This window comes from Haliotis cracherodii, unplaced genomic scaffold, assembly GCF_022045235.1.
Source record: "Haliotis cracherodii isolate W230 unplaced genomic scaffold, xgHalCrac1.p SCAF_4, whole genome shotgun sequence".
Taxonomy (NCBI): domain Eukaryota; kingdom Metazoa; phylum Mollusca; class Gastropoda; order Lepetellida; family Haliotidae; genus Haliotis; species Haliotis cracherodii.
This window is the reverse complement of record NW_027266297.1, coordinates 12434976-12458046: the sequence shown is the minus strand read 5'-3', so window position 1 is coordinate 12458046 and position 23071 is coordinate 12434976. Positions and strand designations below refer to the sequence as shown.

Below are 23071 nucleotides of genomic sequence, written 5' to 3'. Positions count from 1 at the left end.
GAGATTCTCTGGAGGAATTGAACATTTGTAACCTTTGAGAATGAGAACAAGACTTATACTTTATTCCATGAAAGTGGACAGAGACAGTTATCTTATCCTCTGTGAAATGATCCGTAGTACCATTCAGGTCTCTGGGGGAACTTGTAAGGGAGGGAGTGAATGTTGCTTAACACACTTAGGCAGCTATTCTAATGGCGGCAATCAAGGAAACATCCTTATGTTTTGTCATTTTGAATACCAGGCTTGAAAATTCATCTTAAATATGTCTGATTTCAGTTTTGGAAATAGAGCTTGTCAAGCCACTCAAGACTAGCAACATTCAACACGATTTGATATGTTTAGCAAGAATGAATGTTTCCCCACGTATTGTACCAAAAAGTTATGTGCAGGCTAGCTTTACAACGCTGCTGAAAATATGAATCTAGCATTTCTAAGAGCGACATACTTTGAAGGCCAAAGCTACGAAGATAAGTCTGTTAGATGATTTCACCTGTCCATTTCATGTGGTGACAAATTCTGTTCATCCCCTCTGGTACCAGATGACTTTTGGGAGTTTTATGGTTGGCAACCATGTAATCAACATGATAAATAATTGTGGTGGTCAGATAGGTCTGTAAGTATACAAATTGTTGCGATACATTACATATCCAGAATGGTCACAGTTTAATGCTTGTCATGTTAAGGAGCCGTATTCTAGGACAAGTATCGTTATGCCGAGTGTCTCCTTAGTCAGGCCAGAAATACATGATCATGGGTTCGAATCCAAGATTTTCCCTGATTATGTTTCTTGGTTCGTCAGCACCATTATATAACCCATGCTCATGGGTTTCACCAAAGTGGGAAACATATGAGACCTGCATTACTTCGGGCTTTCCTCCCACATCAAGCTGACACCATGCTATAACTGAAATATTAAATTAAGCTAGTGAAAAGACCTCTAACAGACGATGGCGCTAAGGATGGCGATTTCATTTCTTTCCCTGAAGCAATCATCTCATGCACTATGAAGCAACCTTCTCATGAGTATTCCATATTGTGTTAATTATTGTGTTCCTTGGCATTGTGTTCCTTGGCATTGTGTTCGAGTTGGTCGTCTGAACAGTACCAGGCAATGAAATTATCACACGTCTCATGTCTGAAGTGTTCATTATTCCACATGTTTGTCATGAGGTATTGTGGTTTATTTGATGCCAAAGGATCATAATGTTCCATTTTTTTTTATGTATAATTGATATGGCTGTTGTGTTACAACTGATCATGGTGGAACAGATGGTTTGTGTCATGTTTAATAGTTCTGAAATATGAGCCTGTTCATTTTGTGCCTGTTATTAATTATGGAATATGTATCGAGTTTCCGTTGGAACATTTCAATGTGTAACTTGTTGAAACAAACTCTTTTGCATGGAAGTGTTTGTGTATTATGTTAATTGGGGCTTGGATAATTTATTTATTGCCTACTTTATGAGATCATTAACAATATAAGAGATGAGCTGTATCTTGTCATGCAGTTTGTATTGATTACAAATCATCTCAAATGGTGGCACAAAACACAATGTGGCACCATCTGTCCCCCTGATTAACAACATGGTTTGGTCCAATGCTTTGATGTGGACAGTCCCATTTGTGAACTGAGGGGTGGAGAGCAGGTTACCTGAGACTTTGGTGTAGTCACAACCACCTTTCACAAAATCTTCAATCTGCTGCTGGACAATCAGGTTTTTTTCACTTGTCCGCAAAACATATTTGGAACAGACATGACCCTTGCCATCTAACAAATGGTCTCGGATTAGCAGACCATACTCATGTCACTGTGACCTACCATTCTTCTGTAATATCAGTTAGGAAACACTGACTTGTAAGTGGTGTTGACAACTAATTGACCAATTGTCAGCAATGACATGTCCTTCTAGATGTTTCATTGAGTTGATCCTCATGGCTACCAGAGTACTTGAGCATGCAGTGGGAGCAGTCACATCATTTCATTCAAGGACGCACTGAATTCTCACATGTTAAAGAGCTTGTGCCAGCAGTTTCTCTTTGTTAATGATTCATTCAGCATGCACTTCAACCAGATGAATCTGAATGTAAACGTGAGGTCCATATTGCGCACGTATCCTTAACACCAGGCACTGACACTTGCCAGCCCTGCCTCATGTTCTTGTATGTGGAGTAGTTTATGTATATATATGCTGTGTTCAAAATTCAGGGGTGAGAATCTTCCATAAATTTCCGTGAATTTTAGTGACCACAGAGATGTTAAAAATCTGATGCTTTCCCGCATAAACACCTCCAAATTATGAACCCCGCTTCATTGCAAAGAAGGTTCATCTGAAAAGGAAAATATCCCTTCTCATCCCTGAAAATTAAGAATGAAAGTCAATAGGTCCTTTACCAAGGTATTCACAAGCCTTAATTTGGCAGTTTGGCTTTGAAAAGGTGTTTTGTCAGTTTGGTCTTAAAATTGGAGACTAACAGGATCTGGTGGTCAGGCTTGCTGGCTTGGTTGATGCATGTCATCGCATCCCAATTGCGTGGATGGACGCTCATGATGTCAATCACTGCATTGTCTGGTCCAGACTCGATTACTTACAGACCGCTGTCATATAGCTGTAATATTGCTGAGTGTGGCTTTAAATAACAACAAACAGACAAACAAAACTCTGATTCTGATTCTTTGTGTTTGTGGAAAGACCTGCAGCTGCAACCCTTCAGAGTTTCCTCCCACATCAAACTTATGTGTGAAGATGATATATAGATGAAATACTGTTGAAAGCAGTATTAAACCATACTGACTCACTTGCTCATGGATGTATGGCCTGTTCCACAATGGCCTTTCCTCCCACATCAAGCTGACGTTCTGTAAGATGACTGAAATACTGTTGAAAGCAGTGTTAACCCCCATTCACTCACCCAATGCTACATGTGTACCTTTAGATTGTAATGGGTGTCATCGCCATTAACCTACCCATAGCCTTAGGTCACAGCACTGTCATCAAGTCAGAATTGAGAAGATTTGTATCACTACATTGACTGAAACATGAAAGGGTTTTGTAAATATTTTGGGGAACTTGATCTTGCAGTGAACCCTATCCACACTGATTCAACCAAGACTTGCTTGGTGATGCTTGAAAATGTTTAGCCAGCTTTTGTTGCTCATAAGTAAAAATACTCCAACCTGTTTTCAATAAACTGAAGCGTTTCTAAGCTTGGTTAAACCATGAAACATTTCACAGGGTGGTGCCACAGTAATTATGTTGTGATGCACTGAGACCGATATGGCACATTCTTTAAATCCATTGTTCGATTAGAACACATAATATGAGCTGTTTTTGACATTTTTTTCCTAGTGTGAATATTAAACATATGTGTCATTTACTTGAATGAATACATTTTTGGAAGTTATAAATACACCACAAGTATAACATTAGGTGTAAATCTTTAAAACCGTATTTGACCTGAATAAGCCCCCCTCTGTAGAGCCCTAACACAAGTGTAGTGGGAAGTGTGGAGGCAGCACAATCACTGTGCAGAGTTGTGTCCCTTTAGTGTGCAAGAAACCTATGACTGTCCATTCCTATCACAGATTCTCCCTGATTACATTTCAAGGTTTATCAGCATCTTACCTGTGCTGGTAGGTTTTCCCGGGGCTTCGGGTAGCCTAATGGTTAAAGTGTTCACTCGTCACTCTGAAGGCCCTGGTTCAATTCCCCACCTGAGTACAATTTGTAAAGCCCATTTCTTATCTCCCCCGCCATGATATTGCTGGAATATTGCTAAAAGTGGCGTAATTCAAAACTCACTCACGCTTAGGTTTTACCGGAGTGGTAAACATCTAAGACCTGCATCACTTTAGGCTTTCACTCACAAGAGTAGTGAACATACGTCTTATGAAGTTTTCCAATTGGATTGTAACTTATTGGGATGAATACGGTACATCGTTTTCTTCATTGGTCATTGTAAATTTGATTTCTAATTTGTTCCTGTTCTTGCCTTCTCCTGTTTGTGTTCCATCATTGTTGAACATTGCCTGTCAGATTTTGAAACTCATTGTATTAAACTGCCAACTACACAGTTAAATCTTAATGGCAGGGTTAAAATAAGATCACAGTGCCTTAAGGGCACATTAGAAATCACATTGTGTTAATTTAACTTGACAAACATGGGGGAAATTATCAACACATGAACGTAATTTAGAATAATGTTTTTCTTTGTTCACTGAACAAGTTAATGAATGTCCTTGCTTTTGCTCTGTTTTAAATCCTGAAGTGCACCTGTAAACATTAACAGGAGTGCCAAATGTAGACCTGCACCAGTCTCTAAGGCAATAACTATTAGTTCAAATCATAATTGCTATATTATATACATATTAAGAAGAAGTTGCCCCTATAAAAGACTTGCATCCATAGATATTGTCTGGTTAGATTTGTCTGTTACAAGGATAGAATTACTAGACACCCATGGACTTTTCATTCAGTACAGCCTTGGAGCAAGGCTATACCTAATGGCGCACAACAATATATACTACTCAACTTTTGATCGGTATAATCAGATTTATTCCTCAACAATTCCTAAGGACCACACCATTGACTTAAGATGACTATTTTGGTCCTTAGCAAATGTTGAGTAGTATATGAAATTCTATTTTAATATACACTTGACTTATGAGTCATTTCTCTTACAATGGAACGATAAAATATCCCTATCAAAAGTTGAGTGGTATACATTTTTATTCCTGCCAGGATGACCACATAGTTTTGCTGCAATATGCCTCCACAATGTGCCATAATTGATAATAAACAGGTAACATACCTGTCTACATTACAGGTGAGAGATGGAGTGCCCCCCTCGTATATCAGAGTTGTGAATTAGGGGATGGGGGGTGGGTCACAGTAACAATGAATGTTGTTCCGGAGAAACTTTATTGTGTGTGCTCTGTCGTTAATACCCTTGTTGATGTAGACTTAGGACCATGTCAGTTGTAATAGAACATGTTGTGTGTCAGTCTACAGGGGTAAGCTCGGGGCTCACTCAACATGGGGCATATTACATGAGAATTGTCAATTAATGTTTCAGTGTGTTGAAAGGTGCTGATCTTATCCCACTTGTTGCTTGCTGGGGCTTCAGTCAAGGGTATAATTTGAGGATTGTGTTCGTTTGTTGTTAAATGCCACAAGTGGCAATATTCCAGCTATATGAAGATACCCTGTAAACGATAGTGTCTTGACAATCCAGTGAATGATATTGTGAGCAGTGATTCACATCGTTGGGGTTTGATAACATACAGTCACTCATGTCATCAAGCCTGACCACCCTATCCAAATTTCATTACCAATATGGTTTGGGGGAGAAATGATTTTTAAAAAAACCCAAAACAATTTGGTCACAGAATAGCCATTGCGGCCATCATGCACCAAAATAGTTAAACTGTTTACTACATGATCAGTCTTCAGCCATAAGAAGTTGATTCTTAGATTGTCATCAGCCACTCACTGCGAAACTTGTCCACACTCTATTATTTACAGACTGCCATCACATATAGCTGGAATATTGCTGAGTGCGGCGTTAAACAACAAACATTTTGGACAAGTTCCAAATGTTTCATCTACAGCAGACCTATTCTTTCAAGGACAAAAGAGAAGGCAATAGTAGAGTATAATACTGTTACAGTGCTGTTTCCAGCATGGCAATACAGACATTAAGCTTTCTTCAGGTATGACGTATTTGTAGCTCACTGTGTAAATATCGTAGACAGATAATAATTGTTGCAGACCAAGTTTAAATTGTTAACATGGAAAGGTGAACCAGTTTCTCCAAGTTGATTGCCATTCCACAATCTTCAGTCAAAAGTTTGAACATTTCTCATCTGTTATTGTCGAACCTGTCACTCGGGGCGTTTTTTGTCTTCAAGAGAATGTTTACCAGGAATATGTTACCTGGCCTGAAGAACCCACCTGCGAGAGAAAGCATCTGAAGAAAATGCTGGGCCATGTTTTGTGAACCATAAAAAAAATACAATGACAACATTCTCCAAGTTGTAGACGATCTAGTTTGACTTGAAACCAGTACATTATCATCACCCCTTTCACCAGTTACATCAGTGAGGTGTGCAGAGTGAGACGCCTGGGAAATGACCGACAGGGCCCGGTACACTGTTGAATGGTAGGGAAAAAATGTGTTTGAAATGCGGTGAGGTCGCAGCTGGTGACATATTTAATTGTCACATTTAAAGAAACGGTGATAGACAGGTAAACAACTGTTACATTAACACTGCAGTGCTTCAGATGCTGAAGGATCAGTTTAAAGAAGGCTTTAGCCTCTGTAAGCTTTAATCAACAGGTCCTTGGTTGACAGTGTGTCCAGGTTTTGTTCCAGGTATGGAGAAATTGAAACGTGGGTCTAGTTGTAATTCTAAAACTTGATATTTTTGTGTTTATATTCTCAATATGCATCTTGTTCTGAAATTGTTCAACTTGGCAAATGACTCCTAGAATTGATAACATATAGTTGGCAACCAAATAAAGCATAAAGAATTAATGTGACTTTTTTTGTGGAATGTTCTATTGACAGACAACATAGAATACTGCTGCCATTAAGCAGGATTTGAGTTGTCAGAAGTCTCAATGTATTGACTGGCATGCAGGGATTTATGTAGGTTTCTGAACTATGTGCGCTTGGCAAGCAAAATGTGAAATAATCATCTTGTTTAAAATCGCGATTTCTTAAACAACAGTCCTTATTAATTTTTTAAAAATTCAGAGGTATTTAACAGTACATTGAATGTGATGATGTAAAAAATCATCAATAAAGCCTTTAATTTATCCTGTATCATGTTTTTGTGTGTGCTGTTATCACTGCAAATGCAACATTGTACAAGTTGCTTCTAATTTTCAAAGCCATCACAAATATACTGACATTTTAATTTCAATTTGGAAGTTTTAGACATAAATTTGCTGCTGACTTGGGGTTGAATAGCATCATTTGAGGAGGTCCAGATAAACTCATGGTTATGGGCTATTTTGCTACTTATAAACGTGTTTTCTATTGAAAAAGAACATAAAATGCCTCTTGATGCCCTTGACTCATGGTTGAGTCTTAACATTTATGACTATCTCCTTGACAAAATGTTGGAAGTCACTGGCACTTTGGGAGTTCTGGTCATGAAGAAGTTCACCAGTTCAGGCACACGTCTTCTGTCAGGCACAAGAAACATTAGGAGTCTTCTGTCAGGCACAAGAAACATTAGGATTCTTCTATCAGGCACAAGAAACATTAGGAATCTTCTATCAGGCACAAGAAACATTAGGAGTCTTCTATCAGGCACAAGAAACATTAGGAGTCTTCTATCAGGCACAAGAAACTTCAGGAGTCTTCTGTCAGGCACAAGAAACTTTAGGAGTCTTCTATCAGGCACAAGAAACTTTAGGAATCTTCTATCAGGCACAAGAAACTTTAGGAATCTTTTATCAGGCACAAGAAACTTTAGGAGTCTTCTATCAGGCACAAGAAACATTAGGAGTCTTCTATCAGGCATAAGAAACATTAGGAGTCTTCTATCAGGCACAAGAAACTTTAGGAATCTTCTATCAGGCACAAGAAACTTTAGGAATCTTCTATCAGGCACAAGAAACTTTAGGAATCTTCTATCAGGCACAAGAAACATTAAGAATCTTCTATCAGGCACAAGAAACATTAGGAGTCTTCTGTCAGGCACAAGAAACATTAGGAATCTTCTATCGGGCACAAGAAAGATTAGGAGTCTTCCATCAAGCACAAGAAACAGTAAGAGTTTATGTAAGGCATTAGAAACAATTATTTTAGCAGGCATAAGAAACCGAAGTATTTTAGCAGGTATAAGAAACAAGTATTTTAGCAGGCATAACAAAATTTTCCATACTAGAGGATTTCCTTCTTATAGACATATCTTTCAATGGTTAAAAAAATTAGAAAAAAAACAAGAACAAATTCTTTACAAACTTGTCAATGGAGGGGAAAAGAAGTTTTTTGAATGTTCAAGCTTAGTGAATAAAAAGTGTGTTAACTGTTGAGCTTCAGGAAAATGCCCAACATCGAAGGTGGCATGTCTCGATGTTGACAGATGAACGAATAAAGAGCCATGCAGGAATGCTATTTACAGGGTTCACATTTGTATTTAACACTTTCAAATCTAAATTAGCTTGAACAATATTTGTATTTGCTTAAATTTACTGATTTGATACATTCACAGAGGAATCTTTGTTTGAGATTAAGATACATTTTACACAACATTCTTGCCATTGCTACCGTATTTGTCAAATTCCAAAGTGTCAATAAAATTGTGTTTTATTTGTGTCAGTCAATTCAAGGGCAGATGAAGATGAGATGGGAACAATAGAAATTTGGATGTCTATTGATGTAGTGGAGGATAAACATGTTGAGATTAGATTTTGCTCAGTGGTGTTGATGAACTGTCTGATGCTGTTTAATCATGTTAAGACCTGCAGTGGAATGTTGTGTGATTGCTTCCTCCATCAACATGTGAAATGTGATCACACTGGGGGATGCTGGGTCACGGGTCTGTTTGAGAAGGGGGCCCGTGTGGGTGGAATAGGTCCCCAGTACCCAAACTTTGGAGAGCTTCAAGGATAGAATATGCCTCCAGTACCCAAACTTTGGAGGGCTTCAAGGATAGAATAGGTCCCCAGTTATCAAACTTTGGAGGGCTTCAAGGACAGAATAGGTCCCCAGTACCCATACTTTGGAGGGCTTCAAGGATAGAAGTGGTCCCCAGTACCCATACTTTGGAGGGCTTCAAGGATAGAATAGGTCCCCAGTACCCATACTTTGGGGGGCTTCAAGGATAAAAGTGGTCCCCAGTACCCAAACTTTGGAGGGCTTCAAGGATAAAAGTGGTCCCCAGTACCCATACTTTGGAGGGCTTCAAGGATAGAATAGGTCCCCAGTACCCAAACTTTGGAGGACTTCAAGGATAGAATAGGACCCCAGTACCCAAATTTTGGAAGGCTTCAAGGATAGAATAGGTCACCAGTACCCAAATTTTGGAAGGCTTCAAGGATAGAATAGTACCCCAGTACCCATACTTTGGAGGGTTTCAAGGATAGAATAGGACCCCAGTACCCATACTTTGGAGGACGGCAAGGATAGAATAGGTTACCAGTACCCATACTTTGGAGGACGTCAAGGATAGAATAGGACCCCAGTACCCATACTTTGGAGGACTTCGAGGATAGAATAGGTCGCCAGTACCCAAATTTTGGAAGGCTTCAAGGATAGAATAGGTCCCCAGTACCCAAACTTTGGAGGGCTTCAAGGATAGAATAGGTTACCAGTACCCAAACTTTGGAGGGCTTCAAGGATAGAATAGGTCACCAGTACCCAAATTTTGGAAGGCTTCAAGGATAGAATAGTACCCCAGTACCCATACTTTGGAGGGTTTCAAGGATAGAATAGGACCCCAGTACCCAAACTTTGGAGGGTTTCAAGGATAGAATAGGACCCCAGTACCCAAATTTTGGAAGGCTTCAAGGATAGAATAGGACCCCAGTACCCAAATTTTGGAAGGCTTCAAGGATAGAATAGGACCCCAGTACCCATACTTAGGAGGGTTTCAAGGATAGAATAGGTCCCCAGTACCCAAACTTTGAAGGACTTCAAGGATAGAATAAGACCCCAGTACCCATACTTTGGAGGGCTTCAAGGATAGAATAGGTTACCAGTACCCAAACTTTGGAGGGCTTCAAGGATAGAATAGGTTACCAGTACCCAAACTTTGGAGGGCTTCAAGGATAGAATAGGTCCCCAGTACCCAAACTTTGGAGGACTTCAAGGATAGAATAGGTCCCCAGTACCCAAACTTTGGAAGGCTTAAAGGATAGAATAGTACCCCAGTACCCATACTTTGGAAGGCTTAAAGGATAGAATAGGTCCCCAGTACCCAAACTTTGTAGGTGCTGCAGGATAGGGTCCACAATGTAATAATCTTATTTTTTTGTATCTTATGTGACAGTATTTTTTTTTCCTGAGCACTTCTCCATGCTGCTTTTCTTATATGACATGGTATATCATTTCCTGAACATGTCTCAAGGAGTACTTCAGCAGATTCCCCGGAGAGTTTGAATCCTTCGTATAAACTCTGTTAGATATCTCGTCCTCAGGAAGATGCCTGTGATAATTTTGGAAAGTGCAGGGGGAGTAGCAGGGGAGTACTATCATAATTTGTCAAGACTTTGATCAAAGACTAAGTGTCCCATGATAACGGTTTTGTTTATTAACTACTTTGTACCTGTCATATTTTTTGCCAGCCTTTATTCTGAAAGGATGATGGCCACTGGAGCTCTTTTCTCTGTGCCTTGAGCCAGTTTGGACTGAATTTGGCTTTGTGGTGTAAATTAAGTTACTGAGGCTTTCATCGTGTCAAGAAAAATCATTAATCAGGTTTCGAAACTCTGCAAAGTTGAGACCCAAGCTATGGATTAACAGGCATTCTTTGCACGGATGGATCTTCATGCCTATTTTCAGATTTTATGCTCTTGAGCTGGAAAAAGATACCTTTTCTTTGTTGGTGCATTGCATGATGTAGTGGAAAGTGTTGATTGATTTGGTATACTTGGTGACAGACTCCTGAGGAGTAAATTGTCCTTAGAAGTGCATTAGATCTTTCTGCTCGTGCTCAACCATCACAAGATGGAAAGTTGCACAAAAGAATTTACGTGCAGAATATCGATGCAGATGTATTATGAATGTGATGACGATGCAAGTATTGAGTTCTTGGTAAGTGTAGGCAAGTGGTTGATGCATCAGTTTCAGTTGCCCATTTGTTTAGTATGTTACAGCATGTGTAGGGAGGGAGGGAGAGTTGTAGGGAGGGAGTGGTTGTAATGTGGATCCCTGTAATCTTCATTACAGTAATCATTATGAAAGCATGTAGAGTTCATCTGAGCAGATCTAGGGCCCAGTGGTTAAAAGGGTTGTCATTTTCAGGGTTGTGACCCTTAGCTATGCCAGGATCTGATGTTCATGGGTCATAATCCCATATTTGCCACAACTGTGATCAGAGGTTTGTGATCACCGTGTCCATACTTGGGCCTCACTTAGTTGAAACTGTCTCCGACTTAGGGATTTCCTTCTACATAGTTGACATATGATGAGCGCTGTGAAGATCCGGGTTAGAGTGCCCTCAGCAACCCTTGTAAGATTGGGTAGTCAGGTTTGCTGATTTGGTTGATGCATGTCATCATATCCAAAATGAGCGGATCGATAGTCATGAGATCTATCACTGGATGTCTGGTCCAGACTCAATTATTTACACACTGCCGTCATATAGCAGGAATATTGCTGAGTGTGGTGTTAAACAACAAACAAACAAATATATGGTAATATAACTGAAATTATGTTCAAGAGGGTGTTGAACCAAACTCACTCAACTCACTCTGATCTGATCAAGTTATGCTAAGTCATAGACTGACATGGTCAGCAGAGTACAAGCTCAAGTTCTGCCATGAAGATCTCATTGATCTGTGAGTGGACAAACTTGATATGAGAGCTTAGACATTGGGATTTACACGATAGAAAAAGAAGCTAGATTTCTTACAGACTGTGATAGCATCACAGATGGAAGATAGATAGAGCCTTTAGAATTCATGGAGATTAGAAAATCTAGAACCTGAAGCTGGATGGTTAATGTCTCTCAGTCAATTTCGGGAGTTTAGACTGTACAGTTAGTTGTCTGATCTTCTTAATCACTTCACTGTTGTGATAAGACAGAAGCCTTTTCAGGGGTTAATATTTACCTTGACCTGATGCCGGAATACAGGTGACTTTGAAATTGGGCAAGGTATTTCATTACTGGTATTGAAGTGACTTGTCGACATTCTACACAGTCCATACTAACTCTGTTGGATATACCGTATTCACTGTAAGAAGCACCCTGGTGCTTAGAAAGTTGGTACAGTGGGACGCTAGTCAAGACCTTACACAGCAAGTTAAATTTCTTAACAGAGATCAAGTGGTATTAGTGTTAGTGAGATAAAAACGTTTTCTTCTTCTGCTGTGTTTTTTGTAAAATGAGAGGTAAATGCGGACTAAATTACAGATTGGACTAAAGCTTGGTCAGGGTGCGCTGAATTCAGTGAATATGGTAGGCTGTCTGCAGCTTTATTCCACTGAGTCTCAAAATACAGTTGTTGCTTGTCCCCAGATGTACCCATCATGATTTCATCATAAGCAAGTCATCGTACTCCGACGGCATGAATTGTTGCGTATCAAACATCAATCACTGATTTGTGCTGCATGAAACAAGAAATGCACACATGCACACACTTTGAAGGAGTAGCTCACTAATACATGCAGCCCCACTCCACTTCAAATTGCAAAGAGCATCAGTGGCCACGTTGTCTAACCTGTCAGAATTGGCCATGCTGAGTTGTGTCCCTTAGGGCCTGTCAGAATCATGTGACTGGGGTTTGAGTCCCAGATACATGCAATTATAGTTCTTGGTTTGGCAGCACATGTAATAGTGTGATTGTTCCCAAATGGTACACTGCTGTTCTGTTCCTGAATGGCACACTGCTGTTCTGTTCCCAAATGGTACACTGCTGTTCTGTTCCTGAATGGTACACTGCTGTTCTGTTCCTGAATGGTACACTGCTGTTCTGTTCCCAAATGGTACACTGCTGTTCTGTTCCCAAATGGTACACTGCTGTTCTGTTCCCAAATGGTACACTGCTGTTCTGTTCCCAAATGGTACACTGCTGTTCTGTTCCCAAATGGTACACTGCTGTTCTGTTCCTGAATGGTACACTGCTGTTCTGTTCCTGAATGGTACACTGCTGTTCTGTTCCCAAATGGTACACTGCTGTTCTGTTCCTGAATGGTACACTGCTTTTCTGTTCCCAAATGGTACACTGCTGTTCTGTTCCCAAATGGTACACAGCTGTTCTGTTCCTGAATGGTACACTGCTGTTCTGTTCCTGAATGGTACACTGCTGTTCTGTTCCCAAATGGTACACAGCTGTTCTGTTCCTGAATGGTACACTGCTGTTCTGTTCCCAAATGGTACACTGCTGTTCTGTTCCCAAATGGTACACTGATGTTCTGTTCCCAAATGGTACACTGCTGTTCTGTCCCAAATGGTACACTGCTATTCTGTTCCCAAATGGTACACTGCTGTTCTGTTCCCAAATGGTACACTGATGTTCTGTTCCCAAATGGTACACTGCTGTTATGTTCCCAAATGGTACACTGCTGTTCTGTTCCTGAATGGTACACTGCTGTTCTGTTCCTGAATGGTACACTGCTGTTCTGTTCCCAAATGGTACCCTGCTGTTCTGTCCCAAATGGTACACTGCTGTTCTGTTCCCAAATGGTACACTGCTGTTCTGTTCCTGAATGGTACACTGCTGTTCTCCTGCCCTGCAGACCCGTGAAGATTCCGGGGTGGAATAGGTCTTCAGCAACCCATGCTTGTCGTAAAAGGGCGACTATGCTTGTTGTAAAAGGCGACTAACAGGATCGAATGGTCAGGCTCGCTGACTTGGTTGATACATGTCATTGTTCCCATTTGTGTGGATCGATGCTCATGATATTAATCACTGGAATGTCTGGTCCAGACTCAATTATTTACAGACTGTCGTCATATAGCTGGAATATTGCTGAGTGCGGTGTTAAACAAAAAAAACAAACCTGCCTTGCATTGTCAGTCTGTAAACAATCGAATCTTGACCAAACAGTCACATGATAGTGACGAGTCAATCCACTGACACGATAGTGAGTTTACTGATTTTGTTGAAAATGAAAATAATATATAATTTTGAATTATGTCTGCTTTGTATGAATAATTGAGTCTGGTACGAACAGACAGTGATTGAGTGCATGAGCCTTGTTGCACGCTGTCAGGGTACAAAGACACACCATTAGCTAGGCTTACCTTGTAGTCATCTCATCACTAATTTAGTCAGCTGTTATGAAGACGAGTTCCATGTGGAATCCCCATAGCACTGAGGTCACCGTTGAATAAGGCGAAGGGCTGGGATAGCAGTAGCAGCTTCTTCACTAATCACAAAGACAACTAGGATGTGGTAGGGTGCAGTGGTATGCTGGTCGACAACGGTATGCTGTGATATCAACATACCTCCACTGTATCGCTGTATCCTCTGATGAAAGGCATGTTTCATAGATAACACATTATTCTTGAAGGCTTAAGCATTTCTTCACAATGGGCATTTTGTGGAACATGTGCTTTTTCAACCAGGTTGTGCTACATCTTGTTTGTTGTCTATGGAAGTGTTTGGTATACGTCATCACTGTCTGTGACTTTAACCACTCATCCGAAGCCAGAGGCCCATTAAATTTCTTTCTGTCTCGAATGCAGAATTAAATAAAACACCAAAACAACAATAACAACAAGACACACATCCTAATAGTACATACCGTATGTAAACATTAAGAGCCAATAGATGTGTTTCGACAAGCAGGCCAGCCTTTGGCACATACTCTTATCAGTAGGTAATGTATTAACTGAAGCATTCGAAGGATAGTCTCTTCAGAAAGTTGAAGACCTGTTGAAATTTCAGAGTCAGAGCAGTCCCCAGGACGAAGATCCAACTAAAGTCAGGATTGGATGGTCAGGGTGTGTGTCCTGCATCATCATACAGTAATAGACTGGATCATTGTTGTGGCAACAATAGATCTGCCTGGCCCAGACTCTCTACAGGCCATCCCGACATAGCTGCAATATTGCTTACTGTAGCTTACAACATTTGCTCACTCACAGTGGTCTGTCTCGATCAGTCCCTGAAGCACATTATTTTCCCTTTCGCCCATCCGTTGCTGAAATGCTATTGCTCTAAGTGAAGCAAGTCTACATTTTTGGGTGGTCAGGCTTGCTGACTTGTTTGATGCTTGTCATCGCATCCCAATTGTGTGGACATCTGCTCATGATGTCAGTCACTGGATTGTCTGGTCCAGACTTGATTATTTACAGACCACCATCATATAGCTGGAATATTGCTGAGTGCGGCGTTGAACAACAAACCAACAGGTCCCGATTCACCCATTTAACTGGGGCCCTTTTTCAATTTTAATGTAGTTGCTTGTTTCTATCAAAATTATACATTTTCCGAGACTATGCGTTAGTCTTCCACTCATAGCTATGAATGAATTTCCTGTTCATTACCAGCCACATAATCTGAACATGGCTATCTTAACCACATATTAAAGCAATTTGTCAGAATCTCTTTTGATAAGCATGGCAGGTATTCAAAAGCTGCCCCAAAAAGCAAGACATAATTGACTTAGTTATTCCGTCCTTCCAAGAGCTGTACTCAACCTGCACCAAATGATATATTTAACAACTTGCCATTGTGAAACATAACATCATCCTTTGTGTAGAGTTTTATCTGGTGACGACATGTCGCCTCTGAGTTCGAGATGACTCACATGAGATCAGTGGCTTGTGGGAGACCTTCCAGTCGATCACCTTCTTCTCATTACCTGTCTGACAATGATACAGAAAGGGGACTTGTTCTCTCTTCTACTGTGGACTAATAGGCAGGACGGGACTCAGTACATTGTATTTTGGACATGACTGGAAGAGCAGGTGGTTCAGTGGTTGAAGGTGCTGCGGTTTGCTGTGCCAGGATATGCTGATTATGGGTTTGAATCCAAGATATTTCACAAATATGGTATTTGGTCGGTCACCATGAAATCTTTGCTCTTGGCATTTTCCAAGCTGATGTGCATCTACAAAATATGTCAGTTTCAACGTTCCTCTCATATTTGACAGACACATTAATATATAACTGAATACTTTTCAATAGACCTCACTCACTCACTCTCACTCACTCACTCACTCACTCACTCACTCTGAATCATCTGGTTGCTGCTTTACTTCTTCAGACTGAAGTGAGTTAGGATTTCCCTGACATATGGAGAATGCTTCAAACTGTGGAGATTGTGCCGTAGAGGGGTCCAGGACAGAAGAAGTGTCTTGCCTCTGACCAACATGGGAGGGAGTCAGATGTGGCTACAGTGTGTGTTCCCTGCATGTTGCCCTAACCTTGTTGAACTTTGCTAAACATAGTCACTGAGTCATACTAAAAGTCAAGAGGACTTAAAGGGGGCACGGGTGGCCCAGTTGCCAGAAACCTATTATTGTGGGTTCGAAACCCAGTTCACCCCGATTATGTTTCTAGGTTTGTCAGCACCATACCCATGCTCCTGGGTTTCACCAAAGTGGTAAAAGTCTGAGACCTGCATCACTTTGGGCTTTCCTCCCACATTAAACTGACACTCAACAATATAACTAGAATACTGTTAAAAACGGTGTTAAACCCAACTCACTCACTCACACACCAAGAGGACTAAAAGTTTCTCGGGACAGTAACACAATCAGATTAAGCACATCTCTCAAAACAGACAATGTTCCAGTAAAGCCTGTATCCTGTGTTTTTGTGCTATAAAGCTAACACACCATCGTTTATGACATGACTGTAGGACAGTTGGGTAGCCTCTTGGTTGAAGTGTTCACTCATCACAGCGGAGGCCCGGGTTCAGTTCCCCATGTATGTACCATTTGTCAAGCCATTTGTGTGCCCTGTCATGATATTGCGGGAATATTGCAAAAGAGGCCTAAAAGTATGCTCATTCACTTCATGGGTGCTTTAAGTAAATGCAACCTGATTGATTGTGTGTCATGGTACCCTGGGTTGGTTTAGCCTTGCTTACTTTATCAGCAGCCAGTGGATTCCTCGGCCCAGGCTTCATTATTTACAGATGAAGTTTTACTGATTGTGACATAAAACAGCTTCTTGTCTCTTTGATTGGATATTTATTTTTGGATAAAATGTGTTTATGTTGTATCCACTTATGTGGAAATTGACTTGACATTAAATGTGTAGGTGATTATGATGGAATTTCTGTTTTCTATGAAGGAATTACCCTATCTTCATTACATAGGAGCACTGAATTACACTATCTGGCTGTGGATAAAACAATTGAATGGAACATCATGTGCCCTAGCTTGTGGAATAGGATATGATATGTCATAACCTTCGAGATATGATTTTTATTTGGAGGCAGATAGCTTCTATGTGTTTAGATCACTCTGTGTATGCTTCAGAATCTACATACACAAACGTTTGTTAGAATTTGTTTGAAATTTGCCTCAGTTCACCTGGAGTGATTGGCTGTCTGGCAGAATCAAACCTTCTGGCGCCTAACGTACATCTTGAGATCTATATTTCCTAGGGAGCTGAGAATGTAGTTACTACGCACACTGATCTGTTACCTTGGCTATTTATTCTGGGGCATGTAGTAGTCTCTCAGTCCCTGAACCATATTATTTTCTTCCGTCCACCCTTATAGTAATGCTGCAGCCCTGAATGAAGCAAGTCTAGATTTTTCCCATCTTTCTGGGCCATTTTCCAATTTGTATTTAGTTGCTTGTTTCTATGCTATAGGTATAAATGAAGCAAGTCTCGATTTTCCTCAGGTTCTGAATCTCCCATCTCCCTGGGCTTTTTTTCAGTTTTGGTGGGCACGGGTAGCCCAGTCATCTAAGGCGCCGCGATTCACTGTGCAGAGTTGCGTCCCTTGGGCATGCCAGAAACCTATTATTGTGGATTCGATTTCCAATTCGAGCCAATTATGTTTCTAGGTTTGTCAGCACCATACCCTTGCTCATGGGTTTCACCGAAGTGGTAAACGTCTGAGGCCTGCATCACTTCAGGCTTTCCTCCCACATTAACTCTTTCATCACTGGCTGCCCCAGAGTTATGTCCCTTGAAACCCTGCAGTCCCTGACACTGACAAGGCCTGTACACTGGCCTCCCTGGCAGTATTATTAGAAAATCACACCATCATTTTTGATGCACTTTTTCTACCAGAAACTTGCTTTTAATATACATTGATCATATACCATTGTAAAGAGGATTAAGTATACTTTAATATTCTTTGTTGTTATTGTCTCTAACCTTTGTCATTATCTAATTACAGGTGTTTACAAGTGAAATAAAACTTGAAAACACTGAAAAAATGAAAACAGACAATGAATTTTGGCTCAAATTGTATTAAAAATCACAAAACTAAATCACAGATACAAGGTAAACATAACACAGTGGTCTTGTCAACTTGGACGGCACAGGTAATCGCAGGTGTTACAGGTAAATTCTCTTCATGCACATCTGTAAACAAATAAACAAGTTTACAACTCTTGGTACTGACTTTGTTTTCTATACTGATGTCACATATTACTTATGATACACCTACAGTCTCTTAGGTAAACTCGTTAACACAGGTAAACTTGTTAACGCAGGTAAACTCGTTAACACAGGTAAAAACAAATATTTGATTTATTTTGTTCTTTTTCAGGATTTGAAACAAAAATTAAGTATTTAAGTTTTTAAAAAGTAATTTATCACATTACATGAACATTGAACCACAGCTACTATAAGAATGACATCACAGGGAAGATATCACAGATTGATCTGAAGCGGGAAAGATTGTAAAAGGACAGAAAGATCGTAAATTCAAGTTCTGCAAATATAAAAGTTGTGATAACATATTTACAATACACTGCTATTTACAACTGCATAATAAATTAAATCAGTACTTTATTAAATCAATTAATAAATAAATAATTTATACAGTTACTAAAATTTAAATTAAGATGTAAAAACACAAGAGAACAAACATGATTATAGAAATAAATTTTATTCAAATTGAGCGAAATATAAGGACATACGACAAACCGGCAAACTACAATTCGGATTGCGATCAGAAAAATATTTTTAAAAAAAAAGAAACAAATACGTCATGCCACTCACCTTTGTTGTTGTTGTGATCGCTCGTTCACGTGTAGGCTGCATTCTCATTCGTCGCACTGATAATCCGTTCAAACACAGAATCATTGTAAAACAGTTGGAAAAAATCAATAGCATGACTCTTCACTCACCGTACGTGTCAATATATATATATTCTTGAGTCCGGTCGCCTCTTCAAAATCCCTCATGTCTCCACTGTTGTGGTCCCTCTGCCACTCCCATTCTTGAAAGTTGGCGGGGGGGTCACCTCGTCGAAACCGTCAAAATCTTCACCAAAATATTCGCGAAATTCCCTCTCCCCTTCGCTTAAATTATTCAATTCAAACACATTATTATTCCCGATAGAGTCGTTGTTAATCATCTGATCGCTATCCGAATCGTAGTTGGCCGCCATTACGCTTGATTTACGATTCAAGCGAGAAAAATACCTGTCGCGAAAACAGGTGACATCCGCGATTTTCGCGCCAAAAAGACGGGGAAATTCCATAGAATGACGTATCAATCACGTGTATATCTCGTTTCCATATTTAGAACGAGATTACACACGAGAAAGGAAGTAGAAAGAGCGATTTTGTAAACACGCTCGCGCCGCCCGATTTATCGGGCAGCCGGGTGTGGGGCTTGGACTGTTCTCGCCCGATTTTTCGGGCAGCCGGGTTCTGGGACACGGTTTATGCTGCCCGATAAATCGGGCAGTCGGGGCGAAAGGGTTAAGCTGACACTCCGTGATATAGCTGGAATACTGTTAAAAGCGGCGTTAAACCCAACACACTCACTCTTTTCAATTTCCATGTAGCTGCTTGTTTCTTTCAAAGTTATGTATTTTGGGAGACTTGGTGTTTGTCTACATGTGTGGCTCAGCTATGCAATAACCACAGGCCTTGTTGTTGTCATGGATTGTGGCAGGTCAGAAGGTGTCAACAACAGAAACTGTGTTGTTCACACTTTTTTTGATGTGAGCAAAACTTGAAAGCTCTGGTAAATATCAGTTTGTAGTGTTGGAGTAGATGAGGTGATAATGAAGTAAACCAAACGTACTTATCGATGATGCATGTGGGGCGCATACCAGGACTTTCTTTGACACAGAACAACTGGGGAACAGTTTAGTTTCTTGTACTTGCAAGTTGCTAATCTGGACAGGTAATCCAGACATTCTTGACACTGTGGACTGTTTATCCAGACACTTGTCAACCTTGACAGTTAATCCAGACACTCTTGATCCACTGTGGACTGTTAATCCAGACACTTTTCAACCTTGACAGTTAATCCAGACACTCTTGATCCACTGTGGACTGTTAATCCAGACACTCTTGATCCACTGTGGACTGTTAATCCAGACACTCTTGATCCACTGTGGACTGTTAATCCAGACACTTGTTAACCTTGACAGTTCAAATCCAGACCCCTGTCAATACTGTAGAGGGTTTGACACAGCCATTAGTCTGAATGTTTGAGACTTCTGTAAATCCAGAGGGAGTAGCTGTCTTCTCCCCATGTCTTGTTATGTTACTTTAGCAACTAGTCTGAGATGATCCATGAACAAGTTGGATATGACCAATGACATGTAACCCCAGTGTTAAACTCTTGACACACTTTGGATATACATACATCCCTAAAATACTGAACAAAAAAGTGGGGGTGTCTCTGTCACCCAGACTCAAGAGAATAAATTGAAAAAGGAGTCTCAAGTCTAGGATGATTTGCCTCAGCTCGAGGAAATTAAGGTTTCTTCTGGGCTCCTTTTGGATTCCTTTTTAATTTTGTAGATATATATCTTTTTAATAAGAAAACTTTATTTCTGGGACTAAGTGACAATTAAAAAAAGTTAGTGATCATGAATATCTTTTTAAGTAATCACTGATCACACAATCTCATTAGGATATCCAAAAAAATATTCAGTATCCTTTAAAAAAAATGTTGGGTACAGGTACAAGCTTGCTATCATCAGGTTGGTATGAAGTGCTGGCCATATTTGCCACTTGGGAATTCCAACCTGCTGAGGGATGCATTGAAAACAAATAAACACATACACTGTCAGCACCAGAGTGGGTTTTGACAGTAAGGACTTGAAATCAGTGTTTTCTCTCCGCCTTGTCATAACACTGGCAAGGTATTCTTCTGGTCTGTGATTCACTACAACTCTAGTAAGGAATCAGCCATCATTTCACAGTTAGTTCGCTGAAATGTTCTTTCTGAAATACTTTCCCTATAGTTTCTGTGGTGTATTTACTTCTGCTGTTATGAAGATTTAAGGATGGGCATTGTTTACAATAATCAGAGAGGAAACATATGGGGGAAAAAATAGGTGAGGATTCACCAGACATTAATTATCTCAGCCAGGTAACAGTTTTGTCCATGTCTGCATCACTGAAGCGTTTGTTTTAGTACAACTACAGTGTCAATATTGAGACAGGGCTGGTGGCTTCACTTTCAACATGCTGCTGTTGTTGTTCCCATGTTTTACGCTTGTTGATACTAAAACATAGCCAAGATCATGTAGACTATACTACAAAGATCAAAGCCATAATAACACAGGCAAGTCATGTCTATTATTGCAACACAGATCAAAACTGGTACTTCTAATCAAGCTGGTCGTATTGTGTGGAATGTGTGTTGCCTGATATTTTATGATTAATTGAAAATGAAATTAATAATTCATGATTAATTAAATCAGCAAAATCGAAGTATGTTCAGTGTTATTTCTTAGAAATCTGTTCAGGAAGGATACTGTTTGAAACTTTGTCATATGTTCAAGGGACATAACTCAATACCAGTGATCCTTTAATCCTGATGTGTGGTGATGTGTAGCCTCTTGGTTAAAGCATATGCTCGTCACAGGGAAGGCCTGGGTTTGATTCTCAACATGGGTACACTGGTCCAAGCCCTTTTGGCGTCTTCTCCCCCACCCATCCTTGATATTGCTGGAATATTTCTTAAAGCTGTGTAAACTAAATACTCACTCACTCGGTAAGACTTCGTTTTTAATCATTGTAACACAATTCAGATTTCAATGTCGTTTCAAACATTCTTTAAAAAATAGCTGAAAGAGTCTAAATGAACTGCTTATGGACAGACAGACTTCAATATGTTATGGGACTTAGAATCGTGTTAGTACTCTATCAGTCTACAAGCCGTGCCCAGTAGAGATTCACAATGGAGGCAATTTTGATACCCGCACCACATTACTGCTGCTGACACAGTGTGGTGATATATCTCCCTAGGGGGTGATTGGTGGGGTTAGCTTGTTACTGGGACACACATGGGGATCACAGTTTGATTTGCTGCGAAGGAATGTCTTTAGTGAGTGCGGTTATCGAAATTGAGATTGTTTATAGGATTCAATATCCAACTTCCAGTGCTAACTCCACTGTGAAATGATAGACATGTAAGTACACATGATGAAGAAGATAATTGTCAGATGAATGGGTGGATACAGAACCGTATACACTACTCAACACTTGATAGAGATACTGACGTGTGTCATACTGTTGCAACACTCAGTGGACCACATTATGGAAATGTGGACCAGTGTTTATTTTTAGATAAATATTTTGTGAGTGATTCCATGGCGTTTGATTTGCTGGACAAGCAATGTGTTTTTGCATTGTTTCCATAAAGCTTAAGACATTTCTTGACTCCTGACCTATACTTAATCACCCAAATGTGTTTTGGTGGCAGGGTAGCCTTGTGTTAAAACGTTGGCTTGTCACTCCAGACCTTGGTTCAGTTCCTCACCTGGGTGCGCTATGTGAAGTCCATTGTCATGTCCTTCATTGTTAATAGCAGCATAACAACTCACTCACTCAGTAGAGTATAATAGCTGCTTGGTAGCCATATGGTTAAATCGTTTTCTTGTCACTCTAGATCTTGACCGCCTCCGTGGTCTAGTGGTAGAGGGTCCGCCAGGAGATCGGAAGGTTCGGGGTTTGATCCCCGGCCGCGTCATACCAAAAGACGTTAAAAGATGGTACTTGTTGTTACCCTGTCTGGCGCTCGGCATTAAGGGCTAAAACAAGGACTGGTCGGCTCGGAGTCAGTATACTGTGTTTGAGTGGGGTATTCATGTTTAACTGCGGCATGGTATCTCAGTGAGCTAGCACTCTAAATCGGCATCAGTCCGGACTAGTACAAGCAGCCACACAAACACACACACGTACATGCACGTCGCTATATAAGTTCAATAGTCTTGGACGCGACTTTAAACCTCATTTCACCTCACCTCACCTCACTCTAGATCTTACCTGTGAAAATCCGGG

At 40.3% G+C, this 23071-nt stretch overlaps 1 protein-coding gene across 8 annotated transcripts in view; it reads left to right on the top strand.

Moving 5' to 3' along the window:
- Positions 1–23071, top strand: part of LOC139478946 (axotactin-like) — a 194956-nt gene that overhangs the window by 72841 nt on the left and 99044 nt on the right. The window lies entirely within an intron of this gene.